At 35.2% G+C, this 10,170-nt stretch overlaps 1 protein-coding gene across 1 annotated transcript in view; it reads right to left on the minus strand.

Moving 5' to 3' along the window:
* The window catches only part of ZFYVE9 (zinc finger, FYVE domain containing 9), a 141,907-nt gene that overhangs the window by 43,954 nt on the left and 87,783 nt on the right, over positions 1-10,170 (minus strand). The gene's annotated exons all lie outside the window — the stretch shown is intronic.

Raw genomic sequence — 10,170 nt, forward strand, 5'->3', positions numbered from 1 at the left:
GGCCAAGGAAGGAAGATCACCCGAGCCCAGGAGTTTGAGATTGCAGTGAGCTATGATTGCATCACTGCATTCTAGTCTGGGTGACAGAGCAAAACTATCTCCAAAAAAAAAAAAAAAAAAATTAAATTGAAACTCAAATCCAATTTTATTTGAGGCCTATAATTTAATTAATAACATTATACAGTTATAAATAAAAATAAAATTCAAAGAAGATGGATGCAATTAATAATACACAAATAGTTATATAGCACCTTGTAAGTTTATATTGCATTTTCATAAATCCATAAAAGAATGAGATTTAAAATCGACTCAGAGTTCATCTGAGTTAACCCAGGTATCCACAAGTTAAAGATACAAGATATGGAAGACTTTAGAATGAAAGAAGGGGACAAAGAGATAGTAAAAAGAAAAATGATCTTTCAAAGACCTGAAATCACAGAAATTTCCCAAGTGACCTACTTAAGTGACCCACAGCATTTCTTTCTTTCTCTGGGGACCAGAGATACTATACTGGGCCTCAGAAATACTCTCAGGCCAACCTAAATACAGGGTATCCCAAAAGTCTCCATACAAAGGAAAAACTTTATAATGAATATTTTATAAATAAAAGTACATTTAGCTACAATTTCCCTATATATGGCAACTTTTGGGACACCCAGCAGTATGTTCCCATGTCTCCAACTTCCAGTGGAAACAAGAAGTCAGGAATAATAAGTTTTTTGAGTTTTTTCTTTTTTTGGTTTTTTTAAGGCTAGTCAAGTGAAGCAGTGGCAGTGAGAAGGGACAAAGAAATCTGTAACTGGTTGTGATCAATTAGTTGCAAGCACCACTGTACTTGGACCAGGCATAAGTATTTTTATTAACAGAAGTGTTCTCTCAGGACTCTTTTCCTCTTGGTGTATTTCCACACAGTAAAAAATGCTTCCTAGTGATGTCACACCAACTCATTAATTCCTTCAACCCACAGGTTATTTTTTAATAATTCTCTCTGATATGCCAGACTGTTTTAGGGATGGGTACACAGAATTGAACCATACAGATAAAAATCTTGCCCTCATAGGGCTTATGTTCTAATGGAAGCAGACAAATAAACAAATAATTTCAGTAAATAGTGATGAATGCTTTTACGTAAATAAAACAAGGTAATGTAATAGATGAAGTAGAAGAGACTTCTTTAGCTAACAGGGTCAGTGAAAATCCTCTCAGGAAGACACATTTGAGAACAGACCTAAATAAAGAGAAGAAACCAGCCAATGAAGATACTAAATAATAGTATTCAGGTTATGAGATCAGTAAGTGCAAAAGCCATGAACTGGAACTGAGTTTGGTGGGTTCAAAGGTCACAAAGATGATCAATGCAGCTAAACAAACTAGGGAGTAATAAGAGAAAAGAGCTCTTTATGGTCTAGATCATATAAGCCCTCATAGGCCAAATGAAGGCATTTGGAGTTTTATTCTAATTGCAGTGGGAAGCCCACTGGAAGGTTTAAGGCAGCTTCAACTGTGTCATCACACCCATCACCATGCCAGTATGTCACATAAAGATGCTCCCCATTCGCAAAGATTAAATCTAGCCAGGCACGGTGGGCCACACCTGTAGTCCCAGTTACTAAGGCAGGAAGCTAAGGCAGGGGGATCACTTGAGCTAGGAGTTGGAGGCTACAGTGAGCTATGATCACACCACTGCACTCCAGCCTGAGAAACAGAGTAAGACTCGCTCTTTTAAAAAACAGAATAGATTAAATCTACAGTGCCTCAGGAATAGTTGAAGGAAGATAAACATGTCTGCAAGCATAGAATTTCAAATGACTGAAAGGGAACAAAAAGCAGTATTTGAATGTAAAAATGATTTAACTTGCAACAGTTGAGAATATTTACATTCTATGTTTATAATTACAATCATCTTCTTGTTTTGTTCCAAAGTTAAACCTAAAAGTTCAAAATCAATAATAGTGTAAACCTTATTATGCCCATGTAAATATTAATTTAAAATAATATTTAACTGAATTAATAATTTTCTTGAAAATAGACATATTAAATTGGAAGACAGCACTGAAGAATGTACCCTAGGATCCAGCATGGAAAGACAAGATAAATCATACAAAAGAGCAGTTAGATATTGAGGAGTGATTTCACAGGCTCCAACATCAAAAAAGAGTCCCCAAAGAAGACAATGGAGGGAATGAAAGAGAAGTAATATTCAAAGAGATAATAACTGAGAATTTTCCAAATAAAAAACAAAATGTGTTCTCAGATCAAAAGTATGCTTTGAATCCTCAGCGGCATATATGTCCACATATAGGTAGATATACAGACAATGGAATAGAGCAAAGTCCAGAAATGGACCCATACATATAAGGTCAATTAATGTTAAAAAACAGTTTCAAGGTAATTTAATGGAGTAAAGATAGTCTTTTAGGCTAAATGCAGTGGCTCATGCCTATAATCCCAGCACTTTGGTAGGCTGAGGTGGGAAGATCACTTGAGGCCAGGAGTTCCAGACCAGCCTGGGCTACACAGAGAGACCTGGCCTCTATCAAAACAAATTTTTTTAATTAGCCTAGTGTGGTAGAACATTCCTGTAGACCTAACTACTCAGGAAGCTGAGGCAGGAGGATCGCTTGAGCCTGGGAGTTGGAGATTGCAGTGAGCTATGATCACACCACTGCAATCCAGTCTGGCGACAGAGAGACCCTGTTTCAAAATGGATCATATATGAAAGTTGCTAGTACCAAAATGGAGTCACTTAGGCCAAACTCTTAACAAAATGTAGTCAGAAGAGACCATGAAGAAAAAGCCTTCACACGCGTTTGTAACAGACCTATTACAAGACAGACTGGCCATACAACTTTTCACAAGAACTTCCTCAAGATTACAGTATTCCAGTTAAGCTACTTACACAAGAACATTTAGCAATGGCTGTCTCCACCAATGAACAAACACCAACTCTGGCAATGAGCTTGTGAAGCCTTATTTCAAAGCAGCTTATGTGGACTATTTCTCTTTGGCTCTTAAAAGCTTCCCTGACCCCTCCCCCCCATATGTCTATGACCCATCATAGCACACATATCAAGGATTGTAAAATTCTCTGCTATTCCCAAATAAACTCGTTTGTTCTAGAGAGACTGTCTCTCTGAGCTTTTTTTTTTTTTTTTTTAGGTGAACACAAAGATCTGTATGTACTAGCTACAACTAGAAACTTTCAGAAAAAAAATAAAAGAAAATTTTATGACCTTGGGTTAAAGCGAAGATTTCTTAGAAAACTAAAAGTATAAACCATAAAAGAAAAACTGGTATGCTGAACTTTTCAAAATTTAAACTTCTGCTCTTTTAAAAACCGTTAAGAAAATGAAAAGACAAGCCATGGACAGAGCAAGAATGGGCCAAACTCTTCCTTTTGTAACAGCACCAATCCCATCCAGGAGGGTAGAGCCCTCATGGCCTAATCACCTCTTAAAGGTCCCACTTCCTAATACTATTACAATGGCAATTAAACTTCAATATGGGAAATCAATCAATGTGATACATCGTATCAACAGAACAAAGGACAGAAACCATATGATCAACTCAACTGATGCTAAAAAAGCATCCCATAAAATTCAACATTCCTTCATGACAAAAACACTCTTTTTAAAACTGAGTATAGAAGGAACGTACCTCAACACAATAAAAACCACATATGGCAGATCCATAACTAGTATTGTATTAAATGGGGAAAAACTGAAAGCATTTCCTCTAACATCTGGAACAAGACAAGGATGCCCACTTTCACCACTACTATTCAACATAGTACTGGAAGTCATAGCTAGAGAATCAGACAAGAGAAAGAAATAAATGGCATCCAAATTGGAAAGGAAGAAATCAAATTATCCCTGTTTGCGGATGGCATGAAAAAGAAACCAAGATAGTAATCCCATTTACAATAGCTACAAATAAAATAAAATACCTAGGAATAAATTGATAAACTTAACCAAAGAAGTGGAAGACCTCTATGATGAAAACTATAAAACATTGATGAAAGAAACTGAAGAGGATACAAAAAAAGGGAAAGATATTTCATGCTCATGGATTGGAAGACTGAATACTGTTTAAAATGTCCATACTACCCAAATCAATCTACAGAGTCAATGCAATCCCCATAAAAATATCAATACCAATGACATTGTTCACAGAAATAGAAAAAATAATCCTAAAATTTATATGGAACCACAAAAGACCCAGCATAGCCAAAGCCATCCTGAGCAAAAAGAACAAAACTGAAGGAATCTCATTACCTGACTTCAAATTATACCACAAAGCCACAGTAATCAAAACATAAAAACAGACACAAAGACCAATGGAACAGAATAGAGAATCCAGAAATAAACCCACACTCCTATAGTGAACTTACTTTAGACAAAGTGCCAAAAGCATACATTGGGAAATGACAGTCTCTTCAATAAATGGTGCTGGGAAAACTGGATATACGTATGCAGAAGAATGAAACTAGACCCTTATCTCTCACCATATACAAAAATCAAATCAAAAAGAATTAAAGACTTAAATCTAAGACCTGAAACTATGAAAACTACTAAAAGAAAACATTGGGGAAATGCTCCAGGACATCAGTCTGGGCAATAATTTCTTGAGTAATACCCCAAAAGCACAGGCAACCAAAGCAAAATTAGACAAACAGGATCACATCAAGCTAAAAAGCTTGTACACAGCAAACGAAGGAAAGAGACAACTCACAGAATGGAAGAAAATACTTGCAAACTACCCATCTGACAAGGGATTAAGAACTAGAATACATAAAGAGCTCAAACAACTCAACAGGAAAAAAATCAAATAATCTGATTAAAAATGGGCAAAAGATCTGAACAGACATTTCTCAAAAGAAGACATACAAATGGCCGACGGGTATTGAAAAAATGCTCAACATCATTAGTCTTCTGAGAAATGCAAATCAAAACATGAGATAATCATCTCACCCCAGTTAAAATGGCTTTTATCAAAAGACAGGCAATGACAAATGCTGGCAAGGATGTGGAGAAAGGGCAACCCTCACACAATGTGGGTGGGAATGTAAATTAGTACAACCACTATGGAAAACAGTAGGGAGGTTCCTCATGAAACTAAAAATAGAACTACCATATGACCCTGCAATCCTGTGGCTGAGTATATATCCAAAAGAAAGGAAATCAGTAGTATACTGCAAAGATATCTGCACTCCCATGTTTATTGCAGCACTATTCACAATAGCCAAGATTTGGAATCAACCTAAGTGCCCATCAACAGAGGAATGGATAAAGAAAATGTGGTACATATACATGCTAGAATATTATTCAGCCATAAAAAATATGAAATCCTGTCATTTGCAACAATATGGATAGAACTGGAGAACATTATGTTGAGTGAAGTAAGCCAAGCACAGAAAGACAAATCTCATACATTCTCACTCATATGTGGGAGCTAAATATTAAACCAATTGATCTCATGGAGGCAGAGAGTAGAATGATGGTTACCAGAGGCTGGGAAGGGTAGTAGGAATGAAGGAATAAAGTGGGGATGGTTAATGGGTACAAAAATATAGTTAGATAGTTAGATAGAACAAAAAATAGTTGATAGCACAACAAAGTGACTATAGTCAACAATGTTATGGTTTATTTTAAAATAACTGAAAGAGTGGAACTGTAATGTTCCTAACACAAAGAAATGATAAATGCTTGAGGTAATGGATACCTTGATTATTATACATTGTATGCCTATATCAAAACATCACATATACTCTATAAATATATACAAATATTATGTACCCACAATAATTAAAAATTTTTTTTAATTTCTTCAACATGAGTTTTGGAGGGGACAAACATTCAAACCATAGCAATACTAAATAATTTTTTAAAAATTAAGTATTAAAGGAGTTCAGAAGAAGAGATTATTTCTGTCTGGGAGGATCATCAAGGAAAAATTTATGGAGAAAGTGGTCTTTAAGACTTAAGAGAATAGGATTCAGATAGTTGAGGTATTAGGAAATAGCAGGGGGGTACCATAATCATGGATACTCGTTCATTAGAATATGTAAAGATATAATATATAAAGAACCAAGAAATGTTTATAGTTTTGCTACAGTGGAAATATGGGGAGATGACTAGTGGGAAAAGAGACTAAAAATACAGGATCAGACCATGTAGAGTACTGAACGTTAGAGTACACAGTTTATTCCAAGAGCAACATGAAGCCAAAATAGGTTTTTGAGTAAGAGAGGGAAACAAACAGAGATTAACTCCAGAAAAATAATCTGGTAGATACAAGTCCCATTTCATTCAAATCCATGTTCTGAATATTTGTTTGCAAAAAACAGGTCTAAAACATGGAGGAAGGGAGGAGAGATGGGGACAAAAAATATCTAATCTAGAATTTCTCATGCTACTGAAATACCCAGAAGATATCCTGAAACTCTCAGAATCTAATTTTTCAAAAATTATAACATTTTCCCTCACTGTAGAAAGTATGAACAACTATGTATGACAAAAAAGTGTATATATACTAAATAAGAAGCATAGATACACACATGTATTGTTATTAAACACAGGTAGTTTCAACTGTAAAATTCACAGATTATAAAGAAAGCTCATTCAAGGACTTCTAAGACTTATTGAGTGATTTATAACCCTAAACTAGTGACAGAGTATTCAAGGTTTCATACTCAGGAGAAATTTAAGATGCAATTTGTCAATTCCATACAATATGCTACATAGAGGAGAAAAATATCAAATTGGGATCCTTTTAGAACACCTATGTTCTAAAATATATTTTCACTTACAAAAAATTTATAGTGAAATCCGTCATACTACTACCCTGATTATCCAAAAATAGGATTCTTAATAAAAACTGTACAGTGCACAGATATTACATATATCTGTTTTTAAAAACTGATGTACTATAATATTAATACATACACAGAGGCAATTAACATAATTGGGTCTGGGGATTTAGTCCTAATTCTGCCACCAACTAGGTCTGTAATTTAGGCAAGTCATTAACACCTCCAGGTCTCATTTTCCTCAGCTGAAACATGAAAAGTTTGTACTATATGATCTAAGATACCTTCTAGTCCCAATATTTGATGAGCTGTGAAATAATTCTAATTCAAGGAGAGACTCTCATATCTCCTTTACACTTTTGAAATGTTATTTACTTAGATATACATGTCCCCATCTTACATTATAGAAAATATTTTAAGATGGCTTAGATGTATTATAGTTTGACTATCACTGTTATTTTATAGTCAATTGCAAGTAATTTTTATAGAATTTTTCTATTTTAATAGTTCAAAATGGACTACACTGATATATAAGGATACTTTTTAAAAATGCATAACCATTTACGCTAAACATATATTTTAATGATTCATGTAATTGTTCGCATCCATTCCCAGTAGGTATTTCCCAGGATTCTATCCAGTCCTAGTCTCTTCACATTGGCTTATCACCAGTTTCAACTATCACATGAAAACTGTGTCTCTCAAATCCGCATTTTATCCCAGATCTCTCTTAGGGTCCATACTCATACATTCATCTGCCATTTACATATTCTATCTGATGTCATTATTTCAAATTCAATAGACTGAACACAGAACTCATTTCCCTCTCCTCTGACAAATCTGTTCTTTTTTTTTTTTTTTTTTTTTGAGACAGAGTCTCACTCTTTTCCCCGGGCTAGAGTGAGTGCCGTGGCATCAGCCTAGCTCACAGCAACCTCAAACTCCTGGGCTCAAGTGATCCTCCTGCCTCAGCCTCCCGAGTAGCTGGGACTACAGGCATGTACCACCATGCCCGGCTAATTTTTTTCTATATATTTTTAGTTGTCCAATTAATTTCTTTCTATTTTTAGTAGAGACGGGGTCTCGCTCTTGCTCAGGCTAGTTTCGAACTCCTGAGCTCAAACAATCCGCCCGCCTCAGCCTCCCAGAGAGCTAGGATTACAGGCGTGAGCCACCGCGCCTGGCCAGACAAATCTGTTATTTTTCTTCTATTCATCATCTCAATGAATAAAACCAACATGCACTCAGGAGCTCAAGCCAGAAATCTGAAGCCATCCTTGACTTATCCTCTCTAATCCCCCAAAGCCACTTAATTACCAAATCCTATTGAATTGAAGCATCATGTCTTTTATATCCTTCTTCTCTAATATTCTTTTTTTTAAAAAAAAAAAAAAGATGGAGTCTCACTATGTTGCCCAGGCTAGTCTCGAACTCCTGGGCTCCAGTGATCTTCCTGCCTCACCTGAATGGCTGAGATTACAGGTACATGCCACCACGCCTGTCTTCTCTCCAATAATCTTTATTACCACTGCCATTACTTAATTTAAACCCTGATAATTTCTTAATTTCCTGCAATAGCTTTTTTAAAAATAAATTTTATCGAGGTGTAATTTACATACAGTAAAACAAACAGATTTTAAACATATAGTTCAATGAGTTCTGACAAATGTAAACACCCATGTGAGCACTATCCTATCAAGATATAGGACATTATATCATCTCAGAAAGCTCCTTGGACCCCTCTGTAGTCAATTCCAGCACTCACACCCCCACCTCACTTTAGGCAAACACTGATCTGATTTCTATCACCACAGATTCATGTAGCTTGTTCCAGAGAATCATATAAAAGGAATCACTCAATATATATTAATACATTTTTTGGCCTGGCTTTTTTTGCTCAGCATAATATCTGGGAGATTCATCCATGTTGTTGCATATATCAGCAGTTAGTTCATTTTTATTGTTGAGCGGTATTGTAGGGTATGAATACACATTTGCTTATCCACTGCAATTGCTTTTAACTGCCACTAGACTCATGGACTTTGATCCATTTTTCATACTGCTTCCACAGTCATCTTTCTAAAATGCAAAGCTGATTATGTCATTCACCATCTCAAATTCTTTCAAAGGTTCTTCACTGCCTACAGAATAAAGGATGGGATCCTTAGACAACACATTCATGAACCTCCCACACCTAGTCCCTGACATTCTCTCAAAATTCGCATGAACATACAATTACTTGAACCTCCAATGCCATTTCTCAAAAGTTTTTACATGTAAATGCGATCAAATTGAGGAGAAATGTTTAGGTCATTCAGGGTGGGGAACCTACAGCCTTGAGGTCACATGTGGCCCCCCGGATCCCTGAGTGTGGTCCTTCGACTAAATCCAAACTCCACAGAACAAATCCTTTTATTAATAAAAGGATTATTTGTTCTGTAAAATTTTAATTCAGTAAAAAGAACACACTCAAGGATCCAGAAAGCCACATGTGGCCCCAAGCCACAGGTTCCCTACCCCTGCACGGCAGCTTCACAGGTATCATGTGCTCAGTTTCCACCTTGCCCTTATGAAATATTATACCTAAATTATCATAGAGACTAATTAAAACATAAAGGCATAATTTTTGCAATTACATTAAAAATACAATTTTATATCCTGCTTTTGTACTAATTTCAAGAACATTTTCCATGTTATTACATTACTTCCATATATAATACTTTAACGACTAAAAAATGTTCTAAAAAAGATGCATATATCTAATAAGTGTAAAACAGTTAAACTTTTCACCTATAGCTGGAGCATTTAGGTTGCTTCTGAATTTTTGTGTTAAATTTAGGTAATGTTACAATAAACACTTTCAAAAGTGCATTTTATATTTTGGATAGTCTTTGGCATAGAACCCCACAATGGGAATTATTGCACTTAGAAAATATGAATAATTTATGGTTCTAATATGTTTATGAAATATAATCAAATAATACATGAAAATAGTTTTAATTTCCTGGCCACCCTCACCCCACTCTCCAAGCTTTGTTCCTCAGAGACAATCTCTTTTATTATTCATTTGCTTTAGTTTCTATACTTATACTATTCTTTTCTTATTTATCAAGTATAGACATTATTTATTGACTTCCTGTTACCATAAGTGAGAATTTAGTTTAATTACACCACTACTTAACTCCTCTGTTAAATCGGGAGGCTGACTTTGTAACAGCAAATAATACAGTGTAATTGTAAGTAACTGTAATTCAAATAAATAATAATGTTTCTTTCTCTCTCAACATTAGTATTTCTTTATATTATTAACCTTAGTCTTCCACAACTTCTTATAGCTATGCCTTTACTTTTAAATATTTATA

This window comes from Propithecus coquereli, unplaced genomic scaffold (genome assembly GCF_000956105.1).
Source record: "Propithecus coquereli isolate 6110/MARCELLA unplaced genomic scaffold, Pcoq_1.0 Scaffold14, whole genome shotgun sequence".
In the NCBI taxonomy this organism is placed as follows: Eukaryota; Metazoa; Chordata; class Mammalia; order Primates; family Indriidae; genus Propithecus; species Propithecus coquereli.